Source organism: Bubalus kerabau, chromosome 7, assembly GCF_029407905.1.
Source record: "Bubalus kerabau isolate K-KA32 ecotype Philippines breed swamp buffalo chromosome 7, PCC_UOA_SB_1v2, whole genome shotgun sequence".
In the NCBI taxonomy this organism is placed as follows: Eukaryota; Metazoa; Chordata; class Mammalia; order Artiodactyla; family Bovidae; genus Bubalus; species Bubalus kerabau.
In genome coordinates, this window is record NC_073630.1 from 29,557,945 (window position 1) to 29,575,787 (window position 17,843).

Genomic DNA, 17,843 nt, shown 5'->3' on the forward strand with positions numbered 1-17,843 from the left:
AGTCAGAGAAAGACAAACACTGTAAAATCTCACTTACATGTGGAATCTTAAAAAAAAAAAAAAAATAAATAACCAAGCTCATAGATACAGAGAACAGATTGGTGGTTGTCAGGCAGAGTGGGGTGGGAAAAATAAGTGAAGGAGGGTCAAAAGGCACAACTTCTCTTTATAAAATAAATATGTCCTAGAAATGTAACGAACAGCATAGTGACTACAGTAAATAATACTGTACTGCATATTTGAAAATTGCTAGGAGAGTAGACCCTAAAATTCTCACCACAAAACAACAAAGACCTTCTGTATAACACAGGGAACTATATTCAATATCTTGTAATGACCTATAATGGAAAAGAATCTGAAAATGAATAGATAAATATTGGGACTTCTCTGGTGGTCTACTGATTAAGAATCTGTCTGCCACTGCAAGGGACGCGGGTTCAATCCCTGATCTGAAAAGATCCCACGTGCCATGGGGCCACTGAGCCCATGTGCCACAGCTACTGAAACCACATGCCAGAGCTACTGAAGCACGCACGCCCTGGAGCCTGTGCTCTGCAACGAGAGAAGCCACTGACATGAGAAGCCCATGACCTGCAAAGAGGAGTAGACCCCGCCTGCCACAGCTAGAGAAAGCCCACCATGCAACAGTAATGATCCAGGGAAGCCAAAAAATACATTAATTAATTACAAAAGAATAGATAAATATATAGAGAACATATATATGTATGTGTGTGTATAACTGAATCACTTTGCTGTATACTGAGACATTGTAAATCAACTATTCCTTGATCAAGAAAACTTCACATCACAAGGAAATGAAGTTTGTAACCGTGTAAGTCAACAGACGTGAACTAGACTTATTATGGTGGTCATTTCACAATGTGTACAAATATCAAATCATTATGTTGTATACCTGAGACTAATCTAAGGTTATATGTCAATTACAGCTCAATTTAAAAATAAATTAAATCTCTCCCCCCCACCCCCAAAAAAAGCAATGCCACTTTTAAGATATCAGCTCGTCCCATCTTCGACTAAAGAAGGAAGACTCTTCTCTGGCTGGGAACATTCAGTTGGGAGTTGACTCTAGAAACTACTGGATTGGTCAAAAACATTTTATGGAAAAACCCAACAGAACATTTTGGCCAACCCAATACATAGGAGATTCTACTGGAGTCCTGAAAACTTTTTTAGAAAAATAGGAATTGGAGCTGGCCCATGAACCACATCATCACTCCGATGGTAAAGAATCTGCCTGCAACGCAGGAGAGCTGGGTTTGATCCCTGGTTGACAATATTCCCTGAAGAAGGAAATGGCTACCTACTCCAGTATTCTTGCCTGGAAAATTCTGGACAGAGGAGCCTGGGGCTACAGTCCATGGAGTCACAAAGAGTCGGACACGACTGAGCAACTAACACCCGCATGAACCACGCCAGACCAGGAACAACTGAGAATTCTGTTTTGTATAGCCTTAAGTTAGCTGCCTTGGCCTTGCTGAGAAAAGGCTGATCCTCAGAGGTTGTAGTACAAACGGAGCTAGGAAAACTCAGCAGACGATGGAACCTGGGGAGTGGTGCCAAACCAGAAACAAGCCAGCAATCACGGGCAATCACTTAAGGCAAAGGGATAGAGAGGCTGTGGGAAATGGCTGCAAGCAGTGGAACTGGAGATATCAGACAGAGTCCTATGGACAGTCCCAGGACAGCACGGGGGGCTGTGTTTGTGGCATCCGCCCATTGCCAAGTGCAATGACATTGCTCTCAGTGGCCACACAGCAGATGTGGACGGAATAACCTGGATTAACCAAATTATTTGTTTTATTGTTATTTAGGGACTGGACTTCAAAACCCACGATTGGTTGCTCAACCTAAAAAAAAAAAATTGACCTCCTGCCACTCCATAAATAATCAGCACCCATGTGATACTAAACAGGAAATGAAAAAGCTTGGTTCATCCCTGGAGGGATGCCATGGATGTATACTGTCAGGGCTGCCGTTACAACATGGATCGTTGACTCGTGGCCAGATGCCCTGGTTGGTTACCGTGCCCTCGGGGATAGAGAATAAGGTGCAGCACTGACAGGGAGTCGACTTTTAGCACTTAACAAGCTGAACGGAATCCACGTGGGAGGTACACTATTGTCTCTGAGAGCTTTCAGCACTCCATCTGATATCTGCTTTATTTTTGTATCATGTTTTCCAAGTCAAACACTGTTTTAGTGTGGATCTGGTGGGAATATGTTCCCACTAAACCATGGGCCAATTTTTCCTCCTACAGGTACATTCTTCGACTTTGATATATCAGTGAATATATTTGTCTTATACAGAACACTATTTCCATATAACCAACTCTTCCTCTTTAGCTCCCTTTCAAATAATAGCAGCAGTTGCTAGATACTTAGTGTTTTCTATGTGTCAGAGCCTGTCCTAAGGTCTTTACGTGGATTATCTTATTTTAGTCTTACTAAAGCTTGAATAACCAAGTGCCATGATCCTCATTTTTCAAATGAGGCAACTAAGTGATTTGCCCAATGACATGTCACTAAAAGATATTTGCCTTGAGATGTTTGTTAACTTAAAATCTACAAATGTGGGAGTATGCAGTACTTCCTAAAAGGCTGCGTGTGTAGAATTGTTGTTTCTTTACTACTGACACCCCATCCGCCATTCCATCGCTTAACAGGTGTCATTGGTGCTCCCAAATTGTCCCATCTGAACTCTGGGCCCAGATATCCAGTGCAGAAGCTGTGCTCACACTTGATTGCAACTCTGTTCAGAATCAGCCAGCATAAAACTTGGCTGATGATTTTGACCCAGAACTTTGAGTGCCTTTGCTAATCCAGCTTTTGGCAGAGTATTTTAACTGCCCACCTGTGGAATTCCTGGCTCCTAGAAATAGTTTAGAATGTCTAGAAAGTGTAGGTTCCACAATGGATAGCGTCACACTGTTGTATTAGAGACTCTTGTCTGTGGAACATTAAAATTCGTGAACTTTGGCTCAAATTCTCTTTACATACTCAGGGCTAGTAACCACTGAGACCAGGCTATCCACACCCCCTTATTATTGTCCAAACATGTTTAATGTAACATTTATAATAATAAATGGACATCGATAAGGCTACACATTTACATGAAATTTTATAAAGTAAATTATTGTGTGAAATCAGGAGGATACAATCACAATATGTAGTTAAGGGGAAAAAAGTTCATATAGAGCAGTAAGTTCCAATTTTTCAAAATGTGTTTATATACATATGTGACTATGGGGAGCATAACAGGAAGTATTTGGAATACTGACCTGTATGTGCTTCTCTGCATAAACCTACGTGCGTGCACGTGCTCAGTTGTGTCTGACTCTGCGACCCCACAGACTGTGGCCCGAGAGGCTCCTCTGTCCATGGGATTTCCCAGAAAGAATACTGGAGTGGGCTGCCATTCCCTTCTCAAGGGGATCTTCAGATCCAGAGGTGCAATGCCCTGGCTCCTGAGGCTCACGCATTGCAGACAGGTTCTTTATCGTTGAGCCACCAGGGGCATGCTTTTCTAAAGTATAGTGTGCATATTGTTTTCTTTCAAGCATTGCATTTATAATTTGGAACCAAAACAGGCCGCTAGATTCATAATTTAGAACTACTAGCCCTCCACCTTCCGGATGTTATCTTTAACATGTATGATTTGTCATCCATGACTTCTACTCTATTTTGTTGTCGCTGTGTTGTCATAGGTATCATCAATGTTTTTAGATGTTTTGCAATTCTAAGAAACTCTTTCAATTCTAAAGAGTAAAAAAAACCCAAAGAATAAGCCAAGAGCTTTTTTCAATGTGCTGAAACTGTTCCTGAAACAGATGAATGCTTTAGAAGCTAAGCAAGGGATTTGGCCTCTGGCCATATAACTGACTGGGAGATCCAAAAACTCTCCTGCTACAGATCGCCTAAGCCTGGGAAGAGATGGACCTGGAGTGACCAGGGGCTGTGGGGTATGGGTAGGGCTGGGAAAGGATGGGTCTAGGCTATGTTTTGAATGTTAAAATGTGCTTCTCAAGCAGCACAGTGGTTAAGAACCTGTCTGCCAATGCAGGAGACTCAAGAGATGTGGGTTCGATCCCTGGGTTGAGAAGATCCCCTGGAATAGGAAATGGCAACCCACTCCAACATTCTTGCCTGGAAAATCCATGTATAGAGGAGCCTGACAGGCTACAGTCCATAGGGTCACAAAGAGTTGGACGCGATTGAGTGACTGAGCATGTAGATCACATACACAGACAATAAAATGACTTTGATTTCTTCACATTAAATACCAGACCAGCAAGACAGGAAGCTCCAAAAGGGTTTCCTATAAAGAGTTTCAGAACTGAAATCTTTTTAGAAAAACTATATAAGAAGTAATTGTATATTTTATAATATATTTTAAATTTCATATCAGCACATTATTAGTCTATTTGACAAATATGTTTTGAACACACACCATATGCCAGGCTCTGTGCAAAGGAGTGAACAAAACAGACAAGGTCCCTGCCCTCAAGGGGCTTATAGTTTAGGCCTGTGCTGGTTAATAAATATGGTTGTTACTAGGCATGTATGGCTACTGATCACTTAATACATGGCCAGTCCAAACGGAAATGTCCTATAAGTGTAAAACGCATACTAACATTTTATACAACAGGTATTTTTAACAACTGGTATAAAAAAAGTTATATACTCAACTTTTTATATAGATTACATGTTGAAATGATAGGAGCTTGGATATACTGGGGGAAAGAAAACATCAATATATTAACATTTACTTCATCTGTTTCTCTTTACTTTTTTTATGTGACAACTAGAAAAATGTTAATTACACATTCAACTTACGTTATATTTCTGTTGGACAACACTGACCTAGACCAAGGGTTCTCAAAATTCTCTGTGCTCATAATTATATGAGAAGCTTTAAAAATACAGATTCCCAGATTCCACCCCCTAGAGATTCTTATTCTGTCTGGGCTGGGGCTTCTGAGCTAGCATTTCTTTTAAAAGCTCCCAGCTGAGACAATATGCAGTTGTTCTAGGGGCTATAAGAGACAGAGAGCCTACTGGGGCTTTGCCCCAGCCATCTGGGAGATAACCACCTCGCCACCCTCTGATGGCCATCTTCCTTGCCTGTGATGGTTTTAAAATATGTCCGTAAATTGGTACCCCTCTCTTCAAGAGGTGGAACCTAATTTCCCTCTACTCTGTGAATAGAACTTAATGACAAATAGAATGTGGCCAAAGTGACCATATGTGACTTGCAACCAGGTCATAAAATGTGTTGTGGCTTCCCCCTCCCTCTTTCCCTCTCTGGCTTTCTCTCTCATCACTTATCCCAGGAGAAGCCCGCTGCCATGCTGTGAGGGCACTCAAGCAGTCCCACGGAGACGTCCGCAGGGTGAAGAACAAAGGCCTTCTGCCAACAGCCAGTAGGAACTTGCCAGGTACACGCGTGAGCCACCTTCAGATGACTGCAGCCCTGGCTGACATCTGGACTGTAGCCTCAAGAGCTGCTCTGAGCCAAAACTACCCTGCTAAGTCACTCCCCAGTTTTTGACCCACAAAGGCTGGATGAGATAATATCTCTTGTTTTAAGCGACTAAGTTTTAGAGTGATTTTAGCACAGCGATAAATACCTAACATGTTGGGGCACTGGGCCTCTCTGCTCCTCACCACTGCCTCCCCAGGGCCATCTGCCACTGGTGAGCGGCCCCAGCAGCTCAGAGCCTATCTGTGGGAGTGAGGCAGGGCTCTCCCTTCCAAGGTGAGAGCCCAGTGACCACAGACACCCTTGCTTGAGCACCTCAGCACTGGCATCAGTGATCACACAGCAGCTGTGATGCCTTGCTGGTGGTTACCCAGCAAGGCACTTGGTGAAAATGTACCAGGACAATTTTCTGGGTCCTTGGATGTTTGCTATGGGCGTGAAATTGGGTGTGTCTCTACCCTCCTCCCGAACCTGTTTTCACTTTCTTCAGTCTCCATCCCAAAACAAAATGTACCTTTGAGAACAGGGCTGTTTAGAAACACACACACGGTGCCCATGTCTACTCCTGACCACAGTCTCCTCTCCTCCAGCTCCTTCTCACTCCCACCTGTGTTTTCAGACCCACGGTCACACTTGACCACAGTAAGGACCTCTCCCCTTTCTCCACTCCCCCTTTACTGCCCCCAATAATCCCACCATCCACATCCCCTACATTTCCTGGCACAAAGACAGTCCTCAACAGGAAATAGTACACTACACACGTCTACACAGGCTTTTCTCCCTGGAGGAAGCAATAAAGAAAGAGTCTCGGTCAACTGTAGAAAGAACTATTGTAGATTCGTGGTCTTGGTCAAGAAATTCTGCTCTAGTTAGCTTGGCAATAATAACAACAGTAAAGTAATAATGCTTAACTTCCTTTTTTGACATGATTATTTTATATTTAAAATTCTTTCAACTTGAAGTTCTTTAAGATTTATAAGGTAAGAAGTTAGTTTCAACTCACTAGATCCCCCAAGTTGCTCTAAAATGAACACCTAAGTATCAACATTAATCAAATGCCTCCTGCTTTTTTGCAGTGCAAAAGTGAGACAAAGATTACTTTATTCTTAAACTTTTTTTTTCTTCATGTTTTTGCCTGGCTTGAAATCAGACTCATGTTCTATAAAGAAGCAATTAAGTACAGGCTTCTCTTTTAACAGGATGTATTTAAGGCAGCCACGAGCATTCTCCCTGCAAAAGTTAAAGGTCTTAATCAGAAAGAAAAATGTATTTCCCATATTGACATAGGCGTCACTTACTGTTACTGTCCATGAAAGTGTAGGATATTTCAGCTTTGCATGAATATGCAGGTTCCAACACAAGGGCATCTGACTCCAGGCTCCTCGTGTCTGAGTCTTCCACTTTCCTGTCAGAGAGAAATTCACATTTCTGTCCCTGAACACACGCAGTTTTCAAGTGTTCTTCTGCCTGGCGCCTCCCTCCTACTGTCTTCCACCCCAAACAGATAATCAGTCTATTTCAAAAGGTGCCTTGTTATAGACAGGGTAACTGCAAGCCCACCAGCTTGCATGAGGTGCTGCTAGGCGTCATTCCCTATAATATCAGACAAAGGAGAAGTCTGCTTAATGATGTTTACCCACCTCGGCTTGTGTTTGTCTAATGTTTAAAAAGGGTTCTGTTATCATTAGACATTCCTGAACAATTGCTCTCTCGGAACATCAAGCACACTGAACGAGAGGTGAGGGTCAGTATAGAGAAGGGGGACCAGAAAGCGAGGCTTCCTGGTCCAGTCCTCCCTGCTAGTTCAGCGCCATCTAGTGGGCGCTTTTAAAGCGACTTTAGCTCAGTTCAGTCGACTTACTGCTGCTGCTAAGTCACTTCAGTCGTGTCCGACTCTGTGTGACCCCAGAGACGGCAGCCCACCAGGCTCCCCCGTCCCTGGGACTCTCCAGGCAAGAACACTGGAGTGGGTTGCCATTTCCTTCTCCAATGCATGAAAGAGAAAAGCGAAAGGGAAGTCGCTCAGTTGTGTCCGACTCTTAGCGACCCCATGGACTGCAGCCTACTAGGCTCCTCCATCCATGGGATTTTCCAGGCAAAAGTACCGGAGTGGGGTGCCATTGCCTTATGAGATGAGAAAGCCCAGTTCAGTTCAGTTCAGTAGCTCAGGCGTGTCTGACTCTTTGCGACCCCGGGACTGCAGCACGCCAGGCTTCGCTGTCCATCACCAACTCCCAGAGCTTCCTCAAACTCATGTCCATCCAGTCAGTGATGCCATCCATCCATCTCATCCTCTGTCGTCCCCTTGTCCTCCCGCCTTCCATCTTTCCCAGCGTCAGGGTCTTTTCCAGTGAATCAGTTCTTTGCATCAGGTGGCCAAAGTATTGGAGTTTCAGCTTCAACATCAGTCCTTCCAATGAATATTCAGGTCTGATTTCCTTTAGGATGGACTTGTTGGATCTCCTTGCAGTCCAAGGGACTCTCAAGAGTCTTCTTCAACACCACAGTTCAAAAGCATCAATTCTTCGGCACTCAGCTTTCTTTATAGTCCAACTCTCACATCCATGCATGACTACTGGAAAAACCATAGCCTTGACTAGATGGACCTTGTTGGCAAAGTAATGTCTCTGCTTTTTAATATGCTGTCTAGGTTGATCATAGAGAAAGCCCAGTGTGGTCCTAAATACTAGGAAGAAGACCTTGTACTCATCTTCACACATAACATGAAGTCACTGTTCATCTTGTGTGGCGTGCATGTGTGCATGCTAAGTTGCTTCAGTCATGTCCAATTCTTTGTGACCCCATGCACTGTAGCCCATCAGGCTCCTCTGTCCTTGGGATTCTCCAGGCAAGAATACTGGAGTGGGTTGCCATGCCCTTCTGGAGCTTCCTGACCCAAGGATCGAACCTGTGTCTCATGTCTCCTGCATTGGCAGACAGGTTCTTTAACACCAGCACCACCTGCGAAGCTGCACAAGTATTTAAGTGTACTATTTAATCTTACATTGTCTCTAACCTGAGATTTGGACTCCTTAACTCTCTCTTGAGTGTGGGAGGAAATGCAAATAATGCTAAGATTATAGCAAGCATTGGGCTTCCCAGGTGGCACTAGCGGTAGAGTGCCCGCCTGCCTAGTGCAGAGGCTGCAGGAGACACAGGTTCGATCCCTGGGTCGGAAAGATCCCCTGGAGGAAGGCATGGCAACCCACTCCAGTAATCTTGCCTGGAGAATCCCGTGGACAGAGGAGCCAGGTGGGGTACAGTCTATAGGGTTGCAAAGAGTCAGACACAACTGAAGCACTCTCGCAAAGCAAGCATTGTCTGGGAAAAAAACATCCCAGAGAGCATTCCAAAGTTGAAGAAGGCTGAGTGCCGAAGAATTGATGCTTTTGAAGTGTGGCGTTGGAGAAGACTCTTGAGAGTCCCTTGGACTGCAAGGAGATCCAACCAGTCCATTCTGAAGGAGATCAGCCCTGGGATTTCTTTGGAAGGAATGATGCTAAAGCTGAAACTCCAGTACTTTGGCCACCTCATGCGAAGAGTTGACTCACTGGAAAAGACTCTGATGCTGGGAGGGATTGGGGGCAGGAGGAGAAGGGGACGACAGAGGATGAGATGGCTGGATGGCATCACTGACTCAATGGACGTGAGTCTGAGTGAACTCCGGGAGTTGGTGATGGACAGGAAGGCCTGGCGTGCTGCAATTTATGGGGTCACAAAGAGTTGGCCACGACTGAGCGACTGATCTGATCTGATAGTTTTATTATCTTTAAAACATTATTGTAAAATAAACTTGTAAATTTCCTATATAACTGACATTTTAAACACCATGATGCTTAATAATATTATTTTCAGGGGAATATTGTAGAAAATTAAATGTTTTTTTCATGGCCCAGAGTTGTTTATTATGAACATCGCTTACTATACAAAGTCCTCAGGAACAATTGTATTACGTGGGACTGGTTGGCCCACACGAAATGGCCTCTATTCCTATTAAGATCCGTGTCCTCTTTCCATAGCTTTTCTTCTTTCTTACTTACATCCACAGCAATTGTTCTTGTATTGTAGCACCCTGAAAGTGAAAGAATGAAAGTTTTAGTCGTGTCCGACTCTTTGTGACCCCATGCACTGTAGTCTGCCAGGCTCCTCTGTCCATGGAATTCTCCAGGGAATAATCCTGGAGTGGGTTGCCATGCCCTCCTCCATGGGATCCTTCCAACCCAGGGATTGAACTGGAGTCTCCTGCATTGACAGGTGGATTCTTTACCCTGCTGCTCCACAGTTCTTAATTGCTTACTACTTTTAAGCTTAAAAGTAAGTATGATTACTTACTTAAAAAGTAAGTAATTATACTTAAAAAATATAAATACTTTTTTAGGTATAAAAAGTACATAGAAGAGGTGATAAAGTCTATAAACATCACACATCTAAAAGGACAGAATGGTTTTATTAATTAACTCCCTGACATTTCCACAATATTTTTTCTATTCTCTTAACTGCATGCTCTTTGACTGCCTCTTTAAATGACAATTCTGTGGGAATTCCCTGATGGTCCAGTGGTTTGGACTTGGCCTTTTCACTGATGAGGCTCAGGTTCAATCCCTGGTCTGGGAACTATGATCCCACAAACCACTGGGCATTGCCAAAAAGAAAAAGAATAAACAGCAATTTTGTTGTACAGTCAGTTCAGTCGTTCAGTCGTGTCCAACTCTTTGCAACCCCATGAATCGCAGCACGCCAGGCCTCCCTGTCCATCACCAACTCCCAGAGTTCACTCAAACTCACATCCATCAAGTCAGTGACGCCATCCTGCCATCTCATCCTCTGTCGTCCTCTTCTCCTGCTCCAATCCCTCCCAGCATCAGAGTCTTTTCCAGTGAGTCAACTCTTCGCATCAGGTGGCCAAAGTATTGGAGTTTCAGCTTTAGCATCATTCCTTCCAAAGAAATCCCAGGGCTGATCTCCTTCAGAATGGACTGGTTGGATCTCCTTGCAGTCCAAGGGACTCTCAAGAGTCTTCTCCAACACCACACTTCAAAAGCATCAATTCTTCGGCACTCAGCTTTCTTCACAGTCCAACTCTCGCATCCATACATGACCACTGGAAAAACCATAGCCTTGACTAGATGGACCTTTGTTGCAAAGTAATACCTCTGCTTTTTAATGTGCTATCTAGGTCGGTCATAACTTTCCTTCCAAGGAGTAAGCGTCTTTTAATTTCATGGCTGCAGTCACCATCTGCAGTGATTTTGGAGCCCAGAAAAATAAAGTCAGCCTCTGTTTCTACTGTTTCCCCATCTATTTCCCATGAAGTGATGGGACCAGATGCCATGATCTTCGTTTTCTGAATGTTGAGCTTGAAGCCAACTTTTTCACTCTCCTCTTTCGCTTTCATCAAGAGGCTCTTTAGTCCCTCTTCACTTTCTGCCATAAGGGTGGTGTCATCTGCATATCTGAGATTATTGATATTTCTCCCAGCAATCTTGGTTCCAGCTTGTGCTTCTTCCAGCCCAGCATTTCTCATGATGTACTCAGCATATAAGTTAAATAAGCAGGGTAACAATATACAGCCTTGACGTACTCCTTTTCTTATTTGGAACCAGTCTGTTGTTGCATGTCCAGTTCCATGTCCATTTGGTTGTACAGTTTTTTATAAAAACAATGACGTATACGTCAGTCTTACCTGCTAGCAAAGGAGCTTTTGGCATGGCAGAAATTTAGAAACAATGGAGATAAGGACGCTCCCTATGAATGAAAATGTGAAATCTCTTCTGATGGATGAGCTTTACCATTTGAAGTGAGTAAACCGAGGAGAATATAATTTACTGTGGGAGGATCTGATTGGAGTTATTTTGGAAATGGATTTGGTCCCTTCAGTAAGCAGAAGTTACATAGCCCAATGTTAAAGAACTTGGCCACTTACAAGTGTGTGACATTGACAACAATCTCTCTGCACTTCAGTTTACTAACATCTAACTCATGAAGTTGTTGGGAGGATTAAAGGAGAAAGTAAATATAACAAATTTAACACAGGGCTTGTTTTGATGTGGTTTAGCTTTGCTTCTGAATTGTTTTGCCTTGAATATTAGCAGTACAAAAAACCAAAACAAACAAAAAAGCCAAGTGATGCGGACCCACAGTCAAGACTGGAAACTGCCAGACAGCATGTGTACCAAGAATTTAGTTACTTTCACGGGAAATGAGATTGGAGATGAGATGGGAGGAAAAAACAGTAAAATAGTCCTTTATACAGTGAAGAAGAAATGTATTCATTTTAAACCAGACTTTACTGCCACAAAAATGATAGATTTAAAGACTTGTTCAGTCATGCTTCCGAATCTTAAAAAAAAAAAGTTTTAAAAAATGATTTAGATCAACCATATTAAAAACAAGGCAAATGTATCTGGAAATTGCCAAATTTCTAGTGCCCCGAGGCTAAAGCTTTTCACTGTAAAATGTGCTTTTAAAGGGCCTTGAATGTGATCCAGCCCCAGTGTTCTGTTCTGTCTGTAGGACAGGCTTGGGTGTCAGACAGGCCCATGTCTGGGTCTGAGTTTTGCCACTCACTCTCCATGTGACTTTGGGGAAATGATTAAGCACTTCCAAAGTGGTTTACTTTTCTATAAAATAAAAATATTAATTGGCTCTGCTATATATCTTTGCTCCAGGCCTTGCATGAGAGTGAACTGCATGCTTTTAGCATGGTTCTGATACATTCTGGTACTGAGTAAAAGTTAGCTGTTGTTATCATTATTTAGTATTCTTATTCAGTCGGGACTGTGAAGATTTTATTTTGCACATTGTTTTTTCAGTTTATGGTAGTTTTATTTCCCCAAGAGCTATATTGTGTTTTTGTATTATCTTTGGGGGCCTTCTCACTTATAACTCAACAATCTGAGGTATTGATAAAGATCTAAATACTCAGAGTGCTGAGCAAAAAGCAGAATGCATGGGTTGGTGTGTATGTGTGTGTGTTCTGATTTCATGCATTCAATATAGCTTTAAAACTGTACTTCCATATGTATCATTATATATATATATATATATATATATATATATATATCTCACTTCACAGTAGGCACTTAGTCAAAGTTAAGGCACTCTTCCATAAGCCTCATGTATTCACACCCATTACCTTTGCTCTTGGGGCTTCCCAGGTGATGCAGTGGTAACGAATCTGCCTGCCAATGGAGGAGATGCAAGACTTTTGTTCAATACCTGGGTTGAGAAGATCCCCTGGAGTAGGAAATGGCAATCTACTCCAGTAAGGTTGCCTGGAGAATCCCACGGACAGAGGAGCCTGGCAGGCTACAGTCCATGGAGTTGTAGAGTCAGACATGACTAAGCACACACACACACACACACACACACCCCTGACATGACCTTTGCTCTCATCAAGTCTTATCTGGGCTATTCCAGCAGCATTCCCCTGCTTAGCCCATCTGCTGCACAGCCATCAAAGTTATTATCCAAAAACACTTACCATTTAATGCTCTATAGGTCTATGTCTGATTTTGGAGCATTTATTGAAGGAAATTTCATCCAGCTGTTCCACAGAACCCTAAAAACAAGGTCTGCCCCTTTGTGGATTAGTTACCATTGGCCACACTACACCCTGTATCTGGAACACCCACTATGAGAAGGATAGAGGTTTTCTGAGCTTTGGGGTTTGGTCTTATAACAGGAACATGAAATATATCTTAGCCCTGTCGGGAATGAAAATACATTTCGAACTTGAAATGTCTGGACTGAAGATTTGATAAGCGTCTATGGGGTCAATAGTTTTCCATATAGTGTGCCAAATGATTGCAACAGATAACCCAGGATCAGGCGGAATCAATGGGGGCAGCAATAAACAAATGGATGCAATGACCTTGACGGCGTGGGAGCTTACCATAGCAGTAGTGAGTGCCAGAGTATTTCCTTCAATCCCTTGATCATCTTCAGTCTACCTCAGAACAGTTCTATGACCAGAGACCATTACTTAATGTGTAATTTTATTTGTTACTTCCAGTGTTCAGTTGCTGTTTCAATGCATAGAAAGTGGATTTTAAAGTCAAGTTGCTTCAAACTTTAATATATTGTCAGAGAAACATCACCTTGTACATGGTTTGGTTTCTCATTTGGCTTCCCACCAAATCATTGTTATACAAAATTTCCCTGTGCAACTGAAGCTGTGTGTGTGTTTTTTAAAAATTCCCCTCATACCCACTTGAAAATCATATCCACTTAAATTTGTTGTTGCTTAGTCACTAAGTTGTGTCTGACTCTTTTGTGGCCCCGTGGACTGTAGCCCGTCAGGTCCTCTTGTCGATGGGATTTTTCCAGGCAAGAATAGTGGGATGGGCTGCTGTTTCCTCCTCCAGGGACCTTCCCAAACCAGGGATCGAACCCACGTCTCCTGCATTGGCAGGAGGATTCTTTACCACTGAGCCACCAGGGAAGCCCACCCAATATTATTTCCATGCTAAAGCACCTCATAAATATTAGTCCCTTTATGAAATGTGTCCTCCTTGACAATGAGCCACTTCTCAATTTTTGACTCTTAGAATATTGTATTTATGCCACTGTTACAACACACATTATGTGCTACAACACAGTACATTATGTGGAAAATGAGTTATTAGGGGATGGGAGTCTCTCTTCCTGTCAGACTCTGGTCTCTCCGATAACCCCAGTATCTAACACGTGACTGGCAGTCGGTATATACTTATTGAACAACCTGAGAACTGACATTATGCCTCATTCTTATTTGTTCTTCCAACACCAAATCAAGACCAAAAGAGGTGCTAAAACACATTTGTTTGTTGTCCAGTCACTAAGTTGTCTGTGACTCTCCACAATCCCTTGAACTGCAGTGTGCCAGGCTTCCCTGTCCTTCACTGTCTTCACATATACTGAATGAATTCATACCAAATGTTAAGATTTCCAACATTTAATGCCAGATCCCAGAGATGCTTTAAACTTCTTTCCTGAAATTAAGGGAACAAGGAGAGACATAGATCAGAGAAAAACGAATAGTAATTGCAGTGGACCAAGGTCTTGGGCAAAATCAGGGTCCACTGGCCACCGCTTGCTGGGCCCTTTTCTCTGTGAAACCCAAGTAGTGGGTCAATTCCTAGTGGAGAGAGGACAGCTGGGGGCAGTGGCTCAGTATTACTACCGGTGTCATTTTTCTGCCCACCCCAACATCCTGGCTTTGTTTCAGCTAGCTCTCCTCCTTGTTGCAAGATGATTCCAGAGTTTTCTGTTATGTAGGCATGACAATGCCTGGAAGAAGAGGACCATCTCTCCTTCATGACTCTTGGAATAAAATGAAAAACTGTTCCCACGTTTCTCCTCACATCTCACTGAGTAGAATGATTATACCCAGAGGAATGAACCACCAGGACTAGCTAAACCCAGTCACTTTTTAGTTAGGAATGGATGCCAGTAAAGAATATGTGGACATCTGAACAGTAATTGGGTTTGGATTGCAAAGGAAAAAAGAGAATTTACTGTAGGGCAGATGATTAACAGGGTCATCTTATAGACTCTTTTGTCATTTGCTGATGAAGAATAATTGCTGGAGCAATGAAACAGTTGCAGCCCAGGGAACTTCCCTGGCAGTCCAGTGTTTAAGAATCCACCTTCCAATGCAGGGGTGTTAGGGAACTTAAAATGGAGAAAGTCTTGTTCGGGCTTCAGAAGAAGGAGAGCAGGACTCTGACCTACTACTGCCTCGCCTGGAACCCTGCCCAGATTCTGTGCCTGCCTGCAAGCACATCAAGTCAGGTGGCACTTCAGATAAGAAAGGGAGTGGGTCTTGGAATTCTTGAGCTCCTGGAGCTCTGGCCAAGCCCCCAAGGTTTAAGAAGCCTTGTGACTCACAAGGTGAAACAAATAACATTGTCACTGTAAAAAGTTTAAAAGGGAGAAAAAAGCTGCCTTTTTGCATGCAAACTGATGATAATAACAGATTTGGAGTTACAAGAGCTGCTGCTGCTAAGTCGCTTCAGTCGTGTCCGACTCAACGCGACCCCATAGACGGCAGCCCACCAGGCTCCCCCGTCCCCGGGATTCTCCAGGCAAGAACACTGGAGTGGGTTGCCATTTCCTTCTCCAATGCATGAAAGAGAAAAGTGAAAGTGAAGTCGCTCAGTCGTGTCCGACTCTTAGCGACCCCATGGACTGCAGCCTACCAGGCTCCTCCGTCCTTGGATTTTCCAGGCAAGAGTACTGCAGTGGGGTGCCATTGCCTTCTCCGAGTTACAAGAGAGAGCCCCCCAAACTGCAATTTGAGGTCTCACCTGTCAGGTGGACAAACCACCCAGGACCCTCTCCCAGCAGGGACTGCAAGTTGCTGTAAACAAGGGTCTTTCCAGCACTGTTCAAGCCTGAGTGTAGGTTGCCCTAATTCCGTGCTGTATATGCTATTGCTTCTGTTGTTTCTACTTCTTTTCTTTTAATGACTGTGTGTTGAAATCAAGTCAAATAACCTATAAAAAAATGAAACTGTTTATTTTTGAATAATGAGTGGGTTCTTTTGTTAATGAATCCTTTGAAACTAAAACAAAAATAAAACTTTCAGCAAAGCAAGGGGACATGGGTTCTATCACTGATTGGAAACTAAGATCCCACACTCCTGGGGCAACTAAGCCCACACGCCACAACTTAAGAGACTGCATGCCACAACTCTTGAGCCCGCAAAGACCCGGTGCAGCCAAAAAAAAGAGAGTCACAGCCCATAGGGGCAGATAAGATCCTGCTGTAAAGAAATTCCAGTTTAGAAAGGCAGTATCCACATTTTAAAAATCCTGTCTTCATACTCTATGGAGAAAGTAAGATATAAATGTTTTTATATTTTATAATTATACCTGCAAAGATTTTGAAATTTGCTTAGGAAAAAGATTGAAAAGAAATAGGCCAAAATGGTGGTGTGTTGGGTGGTTTGATATAGGGTGATTTTTTTTTCATTTGTTTCAAAGTTTTGTTGCATGATTATATTACTTTATACTGATAAATATAGTATTAGTATACTGATATCTTATTTTATATTTATACATATTATATCATCATCAGTTCAGTAGCTCAGTCGTGTCTGACTCTTTGCGACCCCAAGGACTACAGCACGCCAAGCTTCCTTGTCCATCACCAACTCCCGGAGCATACTCAAATGCATGCCCATCAAGTCAGTGATGCCATCCAACCATCTCATCCTCTGTCACCCCTTCTCCTCCTACCTTCAATATTTTCCCAGCATCAGGGTCTTTTCCAATAAGTTGGTTCTTCACGTCAGGTAGCCAAAGTATTGGAGTTTCAGCTTCAGCATCAGTCCTTCCAATGAATATTCAGGACTGATTTCCTTTAGGACAGACTGGTTGGATCTCCTTGCAGTCCAAGGGACTCTCAAGAGTCTTCAACACCATAGTTCAAAAGCATCAATTCTTTGGCACTCAGCTTTCTTTATAGTCCGACTCTCATATCCATACAAGACTACTGGAAAAACAAACTATAGCTTTGACTGTATGGACCTTTGTTGGCAAAGTAATATCTCTGCTTTTTAATATGCTGTCTAGGTTGATAATAGCTTTTCTTCCCAGGGCAAGCATCTTTTAAGTTCATGGCTGCAGTCACCATCTGCAGTGATTTTGGAGCCCCCAAAATTAAAGTCTCTCACTGTTTTCATTGTTTCCCCATCTATTTTCCATGAAGTGATGGGACTGGATGCCATGATCTTAGTTTTCTGAATGTTGAGTCTTAAGCCAACTTTTTCACTCTCCTATTTTACCTTCATCAAGAGGCTCTTTAGCTCTTCTTCGCTTTCTGCCATAAGGGTGGTGTCTTCTGCATATCTGAGGTTATTGATATTTCTCCTGGCAATCTTGATTCCAGCTTGTACTTCATCCAGCCCAGCATTTTGCATGATGTACTCTACATATAAGTTAAATAAGCAGGGTGACAATATACAGCCTTGACGTACTCCTGTCCCAATTTGGAACCAGTCTGTTGTTCCATATACAGTTCTAACTCTTGCCTCTTGACCTGCATACAGATTCATAGAGACAAAGAAATTAAAAGATTGATATAAATTTACCATAATCTCAGTCTCTCTTTGTCTCTTTATGATCTAATCCTATTGAAGAGAATACAGTTGTATACTCTAGTGTCAGAATGTATTCTCAAAAGGAGGAGAAATAAAATCTTTTAAAAGATTTTATTTCTAAATTACTCAAAGACTTCATACATTGCCTCTCACCACCCCCCACTAATGACAATTTGTTTCCTTCTTATGCACTTAAAAAAAATTAAAGCAATATCCCAATATAGAATGTGAACCAGGACTTTAAAAATGTACTTATGGC

At 42.7% G+C, this 17,843-nt stretch overlaps 1 long non-coding RNA gene across 1 annotated transcript; it reads right to left on the bottom strand.

The window, feature by feature from the left end:
• Nucleotides 1-9,479: 9,479 nt before the first annotated feature.
• On the bottom strand, nt 9,480-17,504 carry LOC129657176 (uncharacterized). The gene is made up of 4 exons (XR_008716582.1): nt 16,722-17,504; nt 14,413-14,471; nt 13,394-13,463; nt 9,480-9,571 (listed from the first exon to the last, which is right to left on the bottom strand). It is a non-coding gene; the product is annotated as an uncharacterized LOC129657176 (long non-coding RNA).
• Nucleotides 17,505-17,843: the final 339 nt, after the last annotated feature.